Raw genomic sequence first — 13,294 nt, forward strand, 5'->3', positions numbered from 1 at the left:
GATTCAACTGCATTGTTACTCCTTGAACACCATTAGGACTACCTGGGAAGAAGTTTCTCCATATATCCTCAGCAAACGATTCCTATTTTCCTACATACATTGGCTATATTACAAGTACGCGGTGCAAGTTCGTGTTGTTTTATCATAATTTCATCATTGCCCATATTCACGGGGATCTTGAAGACTGCCATACTCAACGCTTGTGTTAACCCTCAAAAAGGCACGCGGGTCTATCGATTTCTTAGTTACAAAGCGTTATGCATGCAGTAAGAGCTTGAGCATGGAAATTCCATTAACTGATGCTAAAATTCATTGAAAAAGTAAGATATTACGGAAATATCACATATGGTGTGCTTCATAGATTCGTATAAACTTTTTACATGCACAAAAAGGTAAGGGGGACTAGCAGGCCCGCTAGGTATTTCGACATCATCTGTGCATACTGGTGATGCAAATAATATGTTTGCATCCAAAAATCAATTTTTTATGGATTCATTTCAGTTTTTACAAGTATTTCCTAAGCTTTGACGAACTTATCTTTGATCAAGTTAAAACACATTTACCATTTATTAGTATCATGTAATTTTTCTCACGTAAACACTTTTCAATGCTCCCAGAACTGTGCACACATCCCGATCAGAATGAAATAACAAGATTATAACAGAATGCAATTTTCGTAACATATCGTGTTATAAATTTGGTCTCGTTAGTAGTTAAAATAACAGAAAATTATAACAAGTAACAACGGGAGATATAGTGTTGAAATATTCTTGTTATATGTTTCTGATCGGGATACTAGACCGGCAATGTTTTAAACTTTTTTGAAACACTGCTAAATCAAGTGTCAATTAGCTCTACAAACCATATGTCACTTATGAGCTTTTTCCTACAGCTCTAGTTCACTCACAAGAGTTTTGAAGTTTCTATAGTGTCATATGGAAAATCGAAAACAAGAAATCAAAATTCAAAAAAAAGGCTCATAGTTACTCTGCATACCTCAAAACTTCAAGTGTGTAGCTTTTTTCATAACGAATAACTTTGTTGAAAGTTGCATAAGCATGTGCGAGAAAGAGAGGCAGCATTTAACATTATATTACAAAAATATTTTACCACAAAGTCGGATGAATTTGCAGCCTTCTGCAATGTTAATCCTTTCATCTTCAGTTGTGTACCTGAGGATTTTAGGCCAAATAAGATGGTACTGACATTTTTTACTGAATTTATAGTTTCCATATTCATATATTTTTGCATAGAAACTTAAAAATTCTTGTAAGTAAACCAAAGGCATCCGAACAAGTTTGTATTTGGAATGGGGCTATAATTTTGAATTTTTTCCTGCCAGAAAATGAAGTGAATGAACGTTTTCCTAGGACAAAGTTCTTCATTTTTAGCCTGTGGTAAAACAAGGTATTGCTCGACATATTCTAAAAGTGGTAATTATTTATTTACATAATTTAGCTTTTGGCTTCACCCAATGCTTACTCTAATTAATCCCAGTAGTGAGTATTTTTTCGGGGATTCGTATTTTATGATGATTTGACTCACGCCTGTAGTTATTAGCTATACTATATACTAAATAGTATAGCTAATAACTACAGGCGTGAGCTTTAATTTTGAATCCTTTGAAATATTCTGAAACAATCTATCAGTTCTTCATTTTTCGCTTATATGTTGTTTTTTCACAATCTATTCATCATTGTCAAATAAATTCAAATAGAGAAATCATTCAAACACTTGAAAAGTTTGTATTTCTGCATAAAATTGCTCTATATGCTTTGGATATTTCATGCTTTTACTGTAAGAGGGTATAAAATTTTACCGGGCCTTAGAGGCCCGGCTTGCCTTGTAGCGTTAGGATTTTTGCTTGCCTTCACAAGGGTTAATTTGATATACATTTCTTTTACCTGGGCCAATTTGTTGAGTACCGTGTGGTTGATATGCTGAAAAGTGTAAACTTATGTAAGCCCAAGCTCCATTTTAGCCTTTAGTGAATGTTCCACATCTCAAATACCAATGCGGAAGTTAACGGATACCATATTCAGTCGAAACTCGACTTTTGCCTTATGAGATTTATGCTGTTTTCGGTTTTAGATCAGAGTCGCTCTAAATAGGTTAGATCGAAACTGACACTTTTATAAGAATTTTGTAAACACCAGAGCGACTCAAATCCAAAAACGAAATTAGCATCATTCATCTCGGCAGATCACCACGACGAAGTCCTTCGCTTTCTAGATAAAGCAAACGAGATTTAAATAACTGCTTGGCAAGTAGACATGTTCCAACGCAGTTGTTTGCTTATGTTCAAACTTAAATTGACGTACAACCACAATTCCAAATCATTTAAAAACCTGTTAAAACATCGTTGTTTAGTAATATATTAATAAAAGGATACCTTCTATGAGATTTAAATTTATCGTTTCGAGATCTCGCTTCGTCGATCAGTTTCTACTTATCTAGATCAAAACTGAAGTTGTCAAAATAATACTCATTCCCATCCAAGATAATCTGCTGAAGACACTAATCCAGGATAGATACCCAAAGCGTTAGAAGTTGCCCCACTGTGCATCGTCTGCGGATTGCCTTAGCGTGTATGAATTGTTAATTGTTGATATAAAAATTGTATAGAAGAGAGGATTGACGCGAGCTTTATGGAACACTCATGTAGCTAAGTCTCAACGTCGATGAATCATTTGGGAGAAGCACATGTGCTTTTCCGACTACAAATTCAGTAAAATGTTGTTCAACGTTGGTGAAAGATCATACTGGTGCAGCTTATCATAGAACAATATATACGCGAACCGAGGTCTTAGTGGAATGTACCTAGGGTTGCCACCTCTTGAGAGGCTTTGATCCGGAGATTTTCACTGACCTGAGGGGTGATGGATTTTCAGTGGAACTAGACAGAAATTGAAATCAAAACGATTGCTCGGCATTTTGGAGCACTTTAATCGTTTTTTATTACTACGTTAAAGTAAAGCCATAATTTAATCTGGTGTAGTATTTAACTTCCCCGACTAAGTGCCACGAATACAAAAGCATCTGCTACTCTCGCTGTGGCGGACAAGTCGAACGAGAATTGCTCTCCCACACAACTAACAAAAAAGGCGAGCAAAGGAGGTAGGACAGCAGTATCACATAGGAAGAACTATGTGGTGTCGATTATTCATCACCAGGGGTCGCAACAAAGGGGCAAAACTCACCTCCCTAGCCAACAGTTACGGATCACTTCAGGAGTAACAACAACACCGGAAGAACTCGTTTGATGTTGACCAAGCCAGTTGGATTAGAACAAAACTACAATACCTTGGAGCAGCTATCACCAGCTCCACTAACAGTGAATTGATTTGGTAAAATTGCAGAAAAATAACTTTTTTACACCATTTTTAGCGACTTAGTGGGATGCAACATTTCAAATGTATTATATAATTAATGCATAAGCTTCTCGTTTTAAGTAATTTTGAGATACGATTGATGTTCTAATAGTGGCTTAAGCAGCATTCAAGTTCTATTAAAGCTTAAGCAACTTGAAGGCTCGTTAAGAACTTTGTATGGACTTTAAAGTGTTCTTTTTAAGTAATATCCGTAAAATTGCTGAATTCACTCTTTTATCAAAACAAAAAAAAATCTCGACAAGCGTATTTTAAAGGGTCTCGGAACCATATACTGCCAACGAAATGTTCCCATTGAGGTATATCCGGTACTGGTTATCATATTCTAGAGATCCTAACAAAACGTATGCATCCAAAACATCAATCCGTACGGAATTGGTCAAATGGCATCAATTTAAATTTTCGTCATTCCATCATCATGCTAGAAAAAAGACTACATGACCACTCGCACTGGTGCACTCCGTGTACATGTTCAAGCTTACCGTTTTCACATATTCATATAAAAACTTTTTCGTTTTATGATATACGTTACGTGTATCATTTTCCGAAGGAGAAAACTTTATCTTGAGTGTATATCGAGATTTTGGAACGATAGTTTCACGAAAAAATGATTTTTAATTATTCTCTAAAACTCGTGCACTCATTTGATCAACAAGTTTGGTTTTCAATGTCAGACTTTGTTAAAACTTCTATAATCAAAACAAACAAAAATCTATGGGTTAATCAGATTTCTCGAATTTTGATTTTTTAGGTTGAGTGCAACAGCAAAATTACATAGGGCATCAGGTCGTCGCTTAAATGTAAATGACGATGCGACTTCCGGAAGGGTGGAAGATTTCTTAAGAATAATTTTCCACGTGCAATTGTTTCACTCTGTTTTACATAAATGTGATTTTTTGGAATGTGAAATATCAGGTAGGTTGTTTGTTTTCCTAAAGAGCAACTAAAGATAAGTGGTTTGGGTACGCAGAAACTCTTAGAGCTCCACAGGAATATATCAAAATATGTAATATAAAAATTCTAACACTGCATTTGTTATCCATAAAAAAAATCTGAAATAACCCAAATGTTACAAGCAAACTTGAAAAATCGATCAATGTTGCGTGTTATCTATGTTTGCCATTCCACACTGAATCTGTTACCCATTCCACGCACCTGGCAGATAAGAAAGGTAGCGATGTATCATGTTTTCGACCGCGAAGCGCTTACAGTATCGACTGTGCGGTGGCCTACAAACAAATCTCGCCTTGCAAGTATACGGGATGGACGTGCTGCGAGTACTGCATGTGGAGCCATTTTCAGTAAGATAAGTTTTTCGAGTGAATTGAGGCCGCGATCCGGTGGAGACTGTGGAGTATTTTTCATGTGAATCATGGTGTTCAGTGGATACGTGTCGATCCCCTGCTATCTACATAAAGCGGATCACTTCCATAAAAAAGCGCTTCTCAGGGTTTGCAAAATTAACTGTTTATAAGTTGTGACAAATTTTCATCTGGCAAAAAAGCTGCATCAAATGAAGTTCCGAAGTGAAAAATTTGAATCAAAATCCTACGTGGAACACTAGGTCTAGCCTTCTATGTAAGTGTAGTGTGTGGTGGGTCGAAAAAGAGCTTATAAAAGTTCATGTGGAGAAACAACAGAAAAGGTGCTTGTATCAACATCTCCGCATACGTGTGTGGAATTTCTCGTGAATCCCGCGGCTCGCAGAGATCTCCGTAAGAATGTAACTAGTTTCATCTAGTCAAGAAGTTGAACTTCTTCTTCCCGTCGTTCGTGCTTTGCCCTCATACATGAGGTGTAGAAGCAGACGCGAAGATCAAGTTGTGGCTTGTGTGGAAGAGAACTAAACTTAGAAACTGCCCCCAAATGCAGGAGCATACCTAAGTAAGTAAAGCTAACACACATACTGCAATACCTGGGCCAAGACCTCGCAACATCATAGCAGCATCAGAGCGGTATGATCTTCAGTGAGTGAGTGCGCGAGAGAAAACGAGCCATTTTTCATAAAATTGTCGACGTCACTTTAATCTAGATATTACCACTGGAAGAAAAGTGCCACGGTGTGAAAATTGGTGAAAAACGTGTGCAGCAGAGAACGAAAAAATGCGAAATAATCGCCACTTTATGTGAGAATCGAGTTCATAGCAGTGAAAAATGTATAACTGATCAGCACTCCAATGACTCACGTCACATCGAAGTGCGCATTCATTCAGTCTCGATCACCGAATGGATGACCAGCGACCATTGGCGATTAATTAACCCCACTGCACAAACAAATAACAAATCGAGCTTTTGCTTGATTGTCAGTAAGGGTATGATTTACGCGAGCAAGAAAAATATTTTACCGATGATTAATCTTGCATTTTGTTAAAGTGAGAACGTGTCTGGCGAAGTGAAGCGTCCATAGGCTAAAACTAAGTTACGTTGCACAATACTAGCTGAATTGTGTGGTTTGTGTATTTTTTGTCGTTCATTTTGCGTGCAAAGCTGAAAGTCACCGAAAAGGAAACCAAATGTTATGAAATGTATGTAGGTAATCATTTTCTTACCTACTGGAAATTGTTGATTACATCAAGAGTTGTGTTTTGTTTTCGACGGAATCTTAACAGTGTTAGTGTCTGTTGCGTGTGTACAAAGTCTACGTGCGCTGACTAAATTCATGTCAGTAAATCGAATCAGGAATATAATCGATACAAAACTGAGCGGTTATTGATGTTTGAACGGAACACTTATATAGAGGTACATATCTTTTCCATTAATGCCACTACTTGATCAATTATTTGCGGGTGATAAGGCGGTCATCACATTCAGCGGCAGTCGTTTTAGGGGGGTATAAGGGTTTCAGCGTGAAAAAAAACACTTTTTCTGCGATTTTTTTAGATCCTTGCGTGACGCGAATTGATCAAAACTTTTATACATTATAGTGTACCATTTTAATAACATGCTGTAATTTTTCTATGCAAAAATATCAACAAACGACACGATGACGAAGCTTTTTGTAGAACATCTCTGCAAAAAACATGATTTTCGGTGTTACCTGCCATTCAAAAACTACTTAACCGATTTTTTTCAAACTTTGCATACGTATTGAACGTTGAGTTTTTGAAATAATTTTTCGATTACGGGGGTATTTACTTATAAAAAGGCGGAATTTTTCGTGAAAAATAGAAATTCTTATTTAAAATGAGTAACACACTCCCTTAATTGAAAAATTATCTCAAAAACTCAACGTAGGGGTTAGGTATTTTTGTACATAGAATGTGTACGCAAAGTTTGAAAGAAATCGGTTAACTAGTTTTTGAATGGCAGGTAACACCGCAATAATCATGTTTTTCCAGAAACGTTTGTTGATATTTTTGCATAGAAAAATTACAACATGTTATTGAAATGATACACTATAATGTATAAAAGTTTTGATCAATTCGCTTCACGCAAAGTTCTAAAAAAATCGCAAAAAAGTGTTCTTTTTCACGCTGAAACCCTTTACCTCCCCCTTAATATACCAAATAAGCATAATATAGATATTTTCTTTACAGTAAATAATTATATTTTTATTTTGATACCTAATGTATATTCGATACTTTATAGATTTACTAACTGACACGTAGTAAAAATGCTAGTTTTGAATAATGATTTTTTGTCCACGCGAGCTACAACGCTTCATAAAAGTAAATGGTTCTGTCGAATCGATTTGCTATAAAATGTGTCTTATTTTTCAATAACAAAAAAATCATCTCAACTATATTGCAGCGAACGAGAATTCCAATTTAAAGAATTTAAATGATTGTATAAAGTCATGACTAAACCTCAAACATTCTGAAATTCCCATAAAGAAAAAACGCTTTGCCTGCATTGTACACATGTTTTAATACGATTTAGATTATTTTTACTTAAAATAACATTGGAAGAAGTTGGGTTTATGATTTTAACTACAGTTTGTGCCTTTGAAAATTTCTAATGCTTCTTTCACCGGGTCAAATCAAAATGACAAAAAGATCTTGCTCACACATACGCAAGATCTTTTTGTCTTTTCGATTCATTTTCATTCCGCAGCCAAATCTTTGGAATCGATGCATTCCCTAGCATGGGTTCAAACGCCGTCCAATCCTTGTTTACATGGGTTCATCCTATTTCAAAAACTTTCAAAGTTTTTCGTTTTCTCAGTTTATCAATTTTCGTATGCGTGCGCTAGGGGGCGAATATTGATTCGTAGCACTTTTTTTGAAAAATGTGTATGTAAATCAAAAACAAGATTTGGGACCTTTTGCCGTATATACGATCTGATACGCGATCGCAAAAAACTCTTTGAGAGGAAAGCGTGTGCAGTCGGTCGAGCTTTTAGGAAAACATAACTTTTCGCAAATCGGTTGATAGATTTCGATGTTAAGGCTTAACCTATTTTAAGGTAATTGGGCCCAACTCTTACATTTTATTGTATATTTACTTCAAAGTTTTATCTATCAAAAAGAACATTTCATTTCACGATTCGAAATTTGGTTAAAATCAAACAGGAATAACTTTGGCCGAAATAGGATTTCATTTTTATTGCAAAAAATCGATAAGAAATGGGTGGTCCGAATTGGGACAGGGTTGGGGTATTTCGGACCTTTAATGTACTTCTGCGCAGGACCGTTTATACACAATACAGTACCATCAAACGGGGTAACTTGCAACACTTCAACATGTTTCTGTTCGGATTAATTTAACAACGCTAATAACGCTGTTTGCAATTTAGCACTATAGCTGTAAAATGTCAGCATATGTTAAAAGATAATCATGTACTACCAGTCATTATTTTCGATTTCTTTAGCGCGACAGGGTAATCTTCTGTATTTCGAGATATTTCGATAAAAAAGAAGCTGGAATGTCGTGCTTTGCTCCACTTCAGTGGTAAGAACATATCATTTGTATCTCTTACGTACAGATCGAGTATACAAAAGCTAACTTTACTGTTTGATACATATTTGATTACTCTCTCAAATATACGCAAGATAACGATTTAACTATGTTAATTACCCATATTGGGTAACATGCAACAGTATTTTGACTTATTTCTATTATGCCTCTAGCCATCGGGCTGATTGAGCGTTTTAAATAACAGTCTGTATAGCATTTTGAATCAAATTTTAAAGGTTTAACCTACAACTAGAATATGAAAATGTTCCTTAAATACAGAACAGTACCAGAAAGTCGTCTTTACGTGAACTTGCTTCTCTAGCAGTACTAGAAAATGCTCAATTTCTATCTTCTTGTACTCAACTGGATTCTTCTAGCATTTATAAAAGTTCGATTGCATGAAAAAGATTGATAGTGTAAATTAATAGGTTTTTTCTGTTTTCAGTAATATTTTAAGACAACAAAGATATAGATATAGGTTAAAACACTGATAGCTAGCCTTTCCTGTGAATTTCTGGAATAAATCGAATGTTGCAGCTGTTCAAAAACGTTGTTGTTTGTAAACAACATGGGCATCCAAATTATAGTACTTAAACAACATGGGCATCCAAATTATAGTACATGTTGTTTGTAAACAACATGGGCATCCAATTATAGTATTTGGTCGCTGTTCTTTGTAAATAACATGAGCAACACGTAATACGTAACAACCAAATTATCATACATTTGATCAATGTACTAAAGGCAAACAAAAATATACAGCATTAGACTTCAATGAAGTTCATGTGTTGCAAGTTACCGCCTATGCGAGGTTACTTGCAACAGGCATAGTGATTTGATAAGTACCATTTAGTATTCTTTATACTCCCATTAGCGCTTGTACATATTGAAAATTATTCTAAAGTTTCAGCATTTTTAGTTATACCGCTTTGGAGTTGAAAAGTGTTGCAAGTAACCCCGTTTGACGGTAAAAGATCGGAGTAAGTCGTCTTAGAAAAAAATGTGCGCAATTGATCGGGCTTTCAGAAAAAAAAAATTTGTTGATCGGTTGATATGTTCCAGTTCTATAGCTCATAAACCCTTACTAGGTCCGAAATGGCCCAGTTCCCCCTATTATCCATTATCCAAATCCATGAGCTCCAAAAAAATATTGGCAAACATGTTGGAAAACTTGAAATATTAATTTGATTACACAAATAAAACAAGTCGCAATGGATTTGTAAGAATGTTTAAAGCCAAAAGAGCTTTTCATATTTACTCTGTAGATAAATTAATATTAGTAGCGCACACCCTTTTTAAAACTCCGAGAGTTCAATTGTAAAAGGCAATGAGGATTACCTTTTACCATTATTTTAGGGATCGAGAAATTTTTGTTCTATTTGGAAGCAGGGAAAAGCCTGCTAGAGCTCCAGCAGGCATAAAACCTCCTCATCTTTTGCACCAACGGATTACAAACATCCAAATGATACATATAAACAATTCACTATAACTAAAACTACGAGTACAATTCAGTACAAACTAACGCTGATAATATTATTGATATAAGAGGGTATTATGAAACAATCGCTTTACAACATCTCTTACAATATCTTATAATTCTTTTTAACTACAAAAATCTCTCCGCATTATTTTCAATTCGTAAGTTCAGTCATATAAGAAGAGCTGTTTTATCAAAAAGGATCTGTAGAAGGATATCTAAATACCGCCATTATCGTTTCTTATTGATTGCACGTAGAAACGGAAATTATAAGGATTAGTTAAATTCATGAAATTAAATTACCGCCAAATTCGCGTAACGCTGCAGAGCTGTTAATAGTAGCAGAATGCCTGATTTGGCTAGAATTAAGATGAACTTTTTCACCAAATCGCCTGTCGGATCAGAAATCTTAGGGCCAAGTTCGACATTCTTTTCTCTCGTGCCTACTCTGGAACTGGTAGCTTGGATTTGACACTTATTGGTTTACGTTCAGGGAAGTCGGCCTTGCCGCAAGTTTTGTTATCCTACACATGATTGGATTAGCAACTGTAGGTAGGGTGGGTGCTCCTATAGTTGAGGTGTACCTATAGTTGCAGTAGTGGGTTATATGTCCAATTAAGGTAGTACCATCAACAATATTTTTTTATCGATTCATCGCACTAAAATTATGCGACGGTTCATCGCACTAAAATTATGCGACTGTTCATCGCACTAAAATTATGCGACTGTTATCCTTGAAATTTACTCAAATAACTATTGAAAAAAAATGATTTTCTACGGATTTTGAGCTCCCTTGCACCTATAGTCGATCTAATGTACCTATATTTGCAAGTCCCATAAGAAATCAATGCGATTTGCAACAATAGGAACCGAAATTAGCGATTGCACCACTATTGGTACATGTGTTCCTATAATGGTACAAGCAGTTTTGAATACATAAATTGGTTATTAAACCATCTTTATATTTTTTTCTATGAAGTAGGGATTGAAAGCTTTTGTTTAATGTATTAACATTGCCCATAGGTCTATTCATCGAGCAAAAGCAAAAGTTTTCCTTAAGTATGCGATTATTGGTACATCCGCCCTAGAGCTTCTTGAAACAGGTTTTTGCTATGACACTTTCCTATTCATTCTGATTTGGTGTCTTGTACACATTGTACATATGTAGTATCGAGATCCATGCATTTTATGTTGACATCAGGGCCATAGGAGTTATTTGAATTCTTAAATATCGGTATTAATTCTCGTGCCTTCGATTTGGAATTGTTTCACTAATAACGTTTCATATTTTTATTCAGTTTTCATTTGTTTTCAGCCCCTCCCGAAAGAAAATACTCGCTAAGGACCTGTAATGTTTCCCAAAGTCAATGCGTACTTTGGCCCCATGCGTACTTATACCTTATCTTACTCTAATGTTATGATTTAACACTGTCACCAGAGATTTGAAACAGTATAGAATTTTAAACTGTTACTTCATTGAATATGTTTGGACTGCCCCAAATTTCTTAGATTATCAAACGGTTTGTTTCACCTCATTGTCTGTCATAACAAGTATGGCATGATGGACTGTGTGCGTTAGCTTACGTAAACAACTATTAGTAGCTGAGAAAAGGAAATTAAATCATAAGCCGGTATCAACCCGGCATGATCGTTCACCGAGCAACCACCCATCCGCTTTAACCATTATTGCTGGAGCATATTAGCCTACATTGCTGTTTCACATAAGCGTGTTTGTTTACCTACTTGTATCCATGAGCAGTTGATCAAATATGTATAACAGATAAATTGACTACTTTCCTGTGTAAAAAACGTAAGAAACAACTATGTACTCGAAATAGTAATAGTACATTTCATACGAGGGGTTTTCATCGAGTTAATGTGGGAATCAATTTATTTAAATCCATCTCTGATACTCTGTAGAAATTACTAAACTTTCAATTTCTTCATGATTTAATTATTGCGGTATTATATTTTTAAGCTGTGTAGTAATCAGAGTTATGCGGACATATAAGAACAACAAAGACCTTTAATCAATATAAATAATATCAACTTAAATGGACCACTCGATTCGGAACGAAGAAAAAACTTTTGTTTGTGTTCATATTACGCCAGTGTATTAGCTCAAAGTTTTAATGCTGCTACATTTGAAATCTTCGGTTTTTTGTGTATTAGGTATATTGTGCATTATATAAATTAGTCAAATGATTACAACGCTACCGGGAGACACCTGTTTCTATAGCTTAAGGTTCAAGATACTTTGGTTAAGCCTATATATATATATATATATATATATATAATATATATATAAATATATATATATATATATATATATATATATATATAATATATATTTATATATTATTATATATATATATATATATATATATATATATATATATATATATATATATATATATATAATATATATTTATATATATATATATATATTTATATATATATATATTTATATATATATATAGTATATATATATATATATATATATAGTATATATATAATATATATATATATATATATATATATATATATATATCTATATATATATATATATATATATATATATAATATATATATATACTATATATATATACTATATATATAGTATATATATATTATATATATATATATATATATATATATATATATATATATATATATATATATATACTATATATATATATTATATATATATATATATATATATATATACTATATATATATAATATCTATATATATTATATATAATATAATATATATATACTATATATATATATATATATATATATATATATAGAACACTTGGTAGCATGCGTAGGAAAAAAGGGATGCAGCATTTTCACCGGTTTATGCATACCTTATTCAACTTTTAAAGAATAATATCAGTCGATGTATTAGATAAACATGACTACAGTTATGCTAAAATACTTTCTGGAAAAACGAGGGGTGAAGCGAACCCTCGCCCGCGTTTTATACCTTCCGTTAGAGACTTAGTTTGTGGAAATCGGTTCAGTCATCACCGCAGAACTATAGAATTTTACTTTTGGAAATCGGTTCAGTCATCACCGCAGAACTATAGAATTTTACTTTTGGAATATATCCTGAGCCCGTGAATACTACATTTAAAAAAATCTTTGGTTGGCAATCAATCATTTAGACCTGCCAATCGAAAATATTTAATGTTCATTTCAATAGTTTTTTTATGATTTGACTGGTTTATATGAGGAATTTCTAATTGACTGCAGTAATTAACCAGTCAGATCTGAATGATATTGTATAACAGTTATTGAGAGTAATACAAAAAGTTTAATAGTTTATGACTTCTTGGGAGCGTCATACTGTTAATTTAAAGTTGTGCAAATCGTCCCGGCTATTTCTGAGAATAAAGAGTGGTATTATAATATACATACACAAGCTATAGCACGCAAACAAAAGTGCGGGTCCTCAAAATTCTAAAGCCCCTGGCCTGGCCAAGTGTGACCATCTATAGAGACGGTACCTTGTGTTCACTTCGGAA

General features: G+C 34.1%; 1 protein-coding gene and 1 long non-coding RNA gene across 9 annotated transcripts in view; one reads left to right on the plus strand and one right to left on the minus strand.

The window, feature by feature from the left end:
• LOC131683409 (protein PALS1) overlaps nucleotides 1-13,294 on the plus strand; it is a 141,280-nt gene that overhangs the window by 24,436 nt on the left and 103,550 nt on the right. The window contains exon 1 of one of the 8 annotated variants that reach the window (XM_058965381.1): nucleotides 4,642-6,128. The exons of the other annotated variants lie outside the window; for them this stretch is intronic. The gene's annotated coding sequence lies outside the window, so the exon portion shown is untranslated. Of the gene's footprint in view, nucleotides 1-4,641; nucleotides 6,129-13,294 lie in introns of those variants that run through there. 8 annotated transcript variants of the gene reach the window in all.
• LOC131683411 (uncharacterized) overlaps nucleotides 1-13,294 on the minus strand; it is a 148,551-nt gene that overhangs the window by 21,210 nt on the left and 114,047 nt on the right. The window lies entirely within an intron of this gene.

Source organism: Topomyia yanbarensis, chromosome 2, assembly GCF_030247195.1.
Source record: "Topomyia yanbarensis strain Yona2022 chromosome 2, ASM3024719v1, whole genome shotgun sequence".
Lineage (NCBI taxonomy): Eukaryota > Metazoa > Arthropoda > Insecta > Diptera > Culicidae > Topomyia > Topomyia yanbarensis.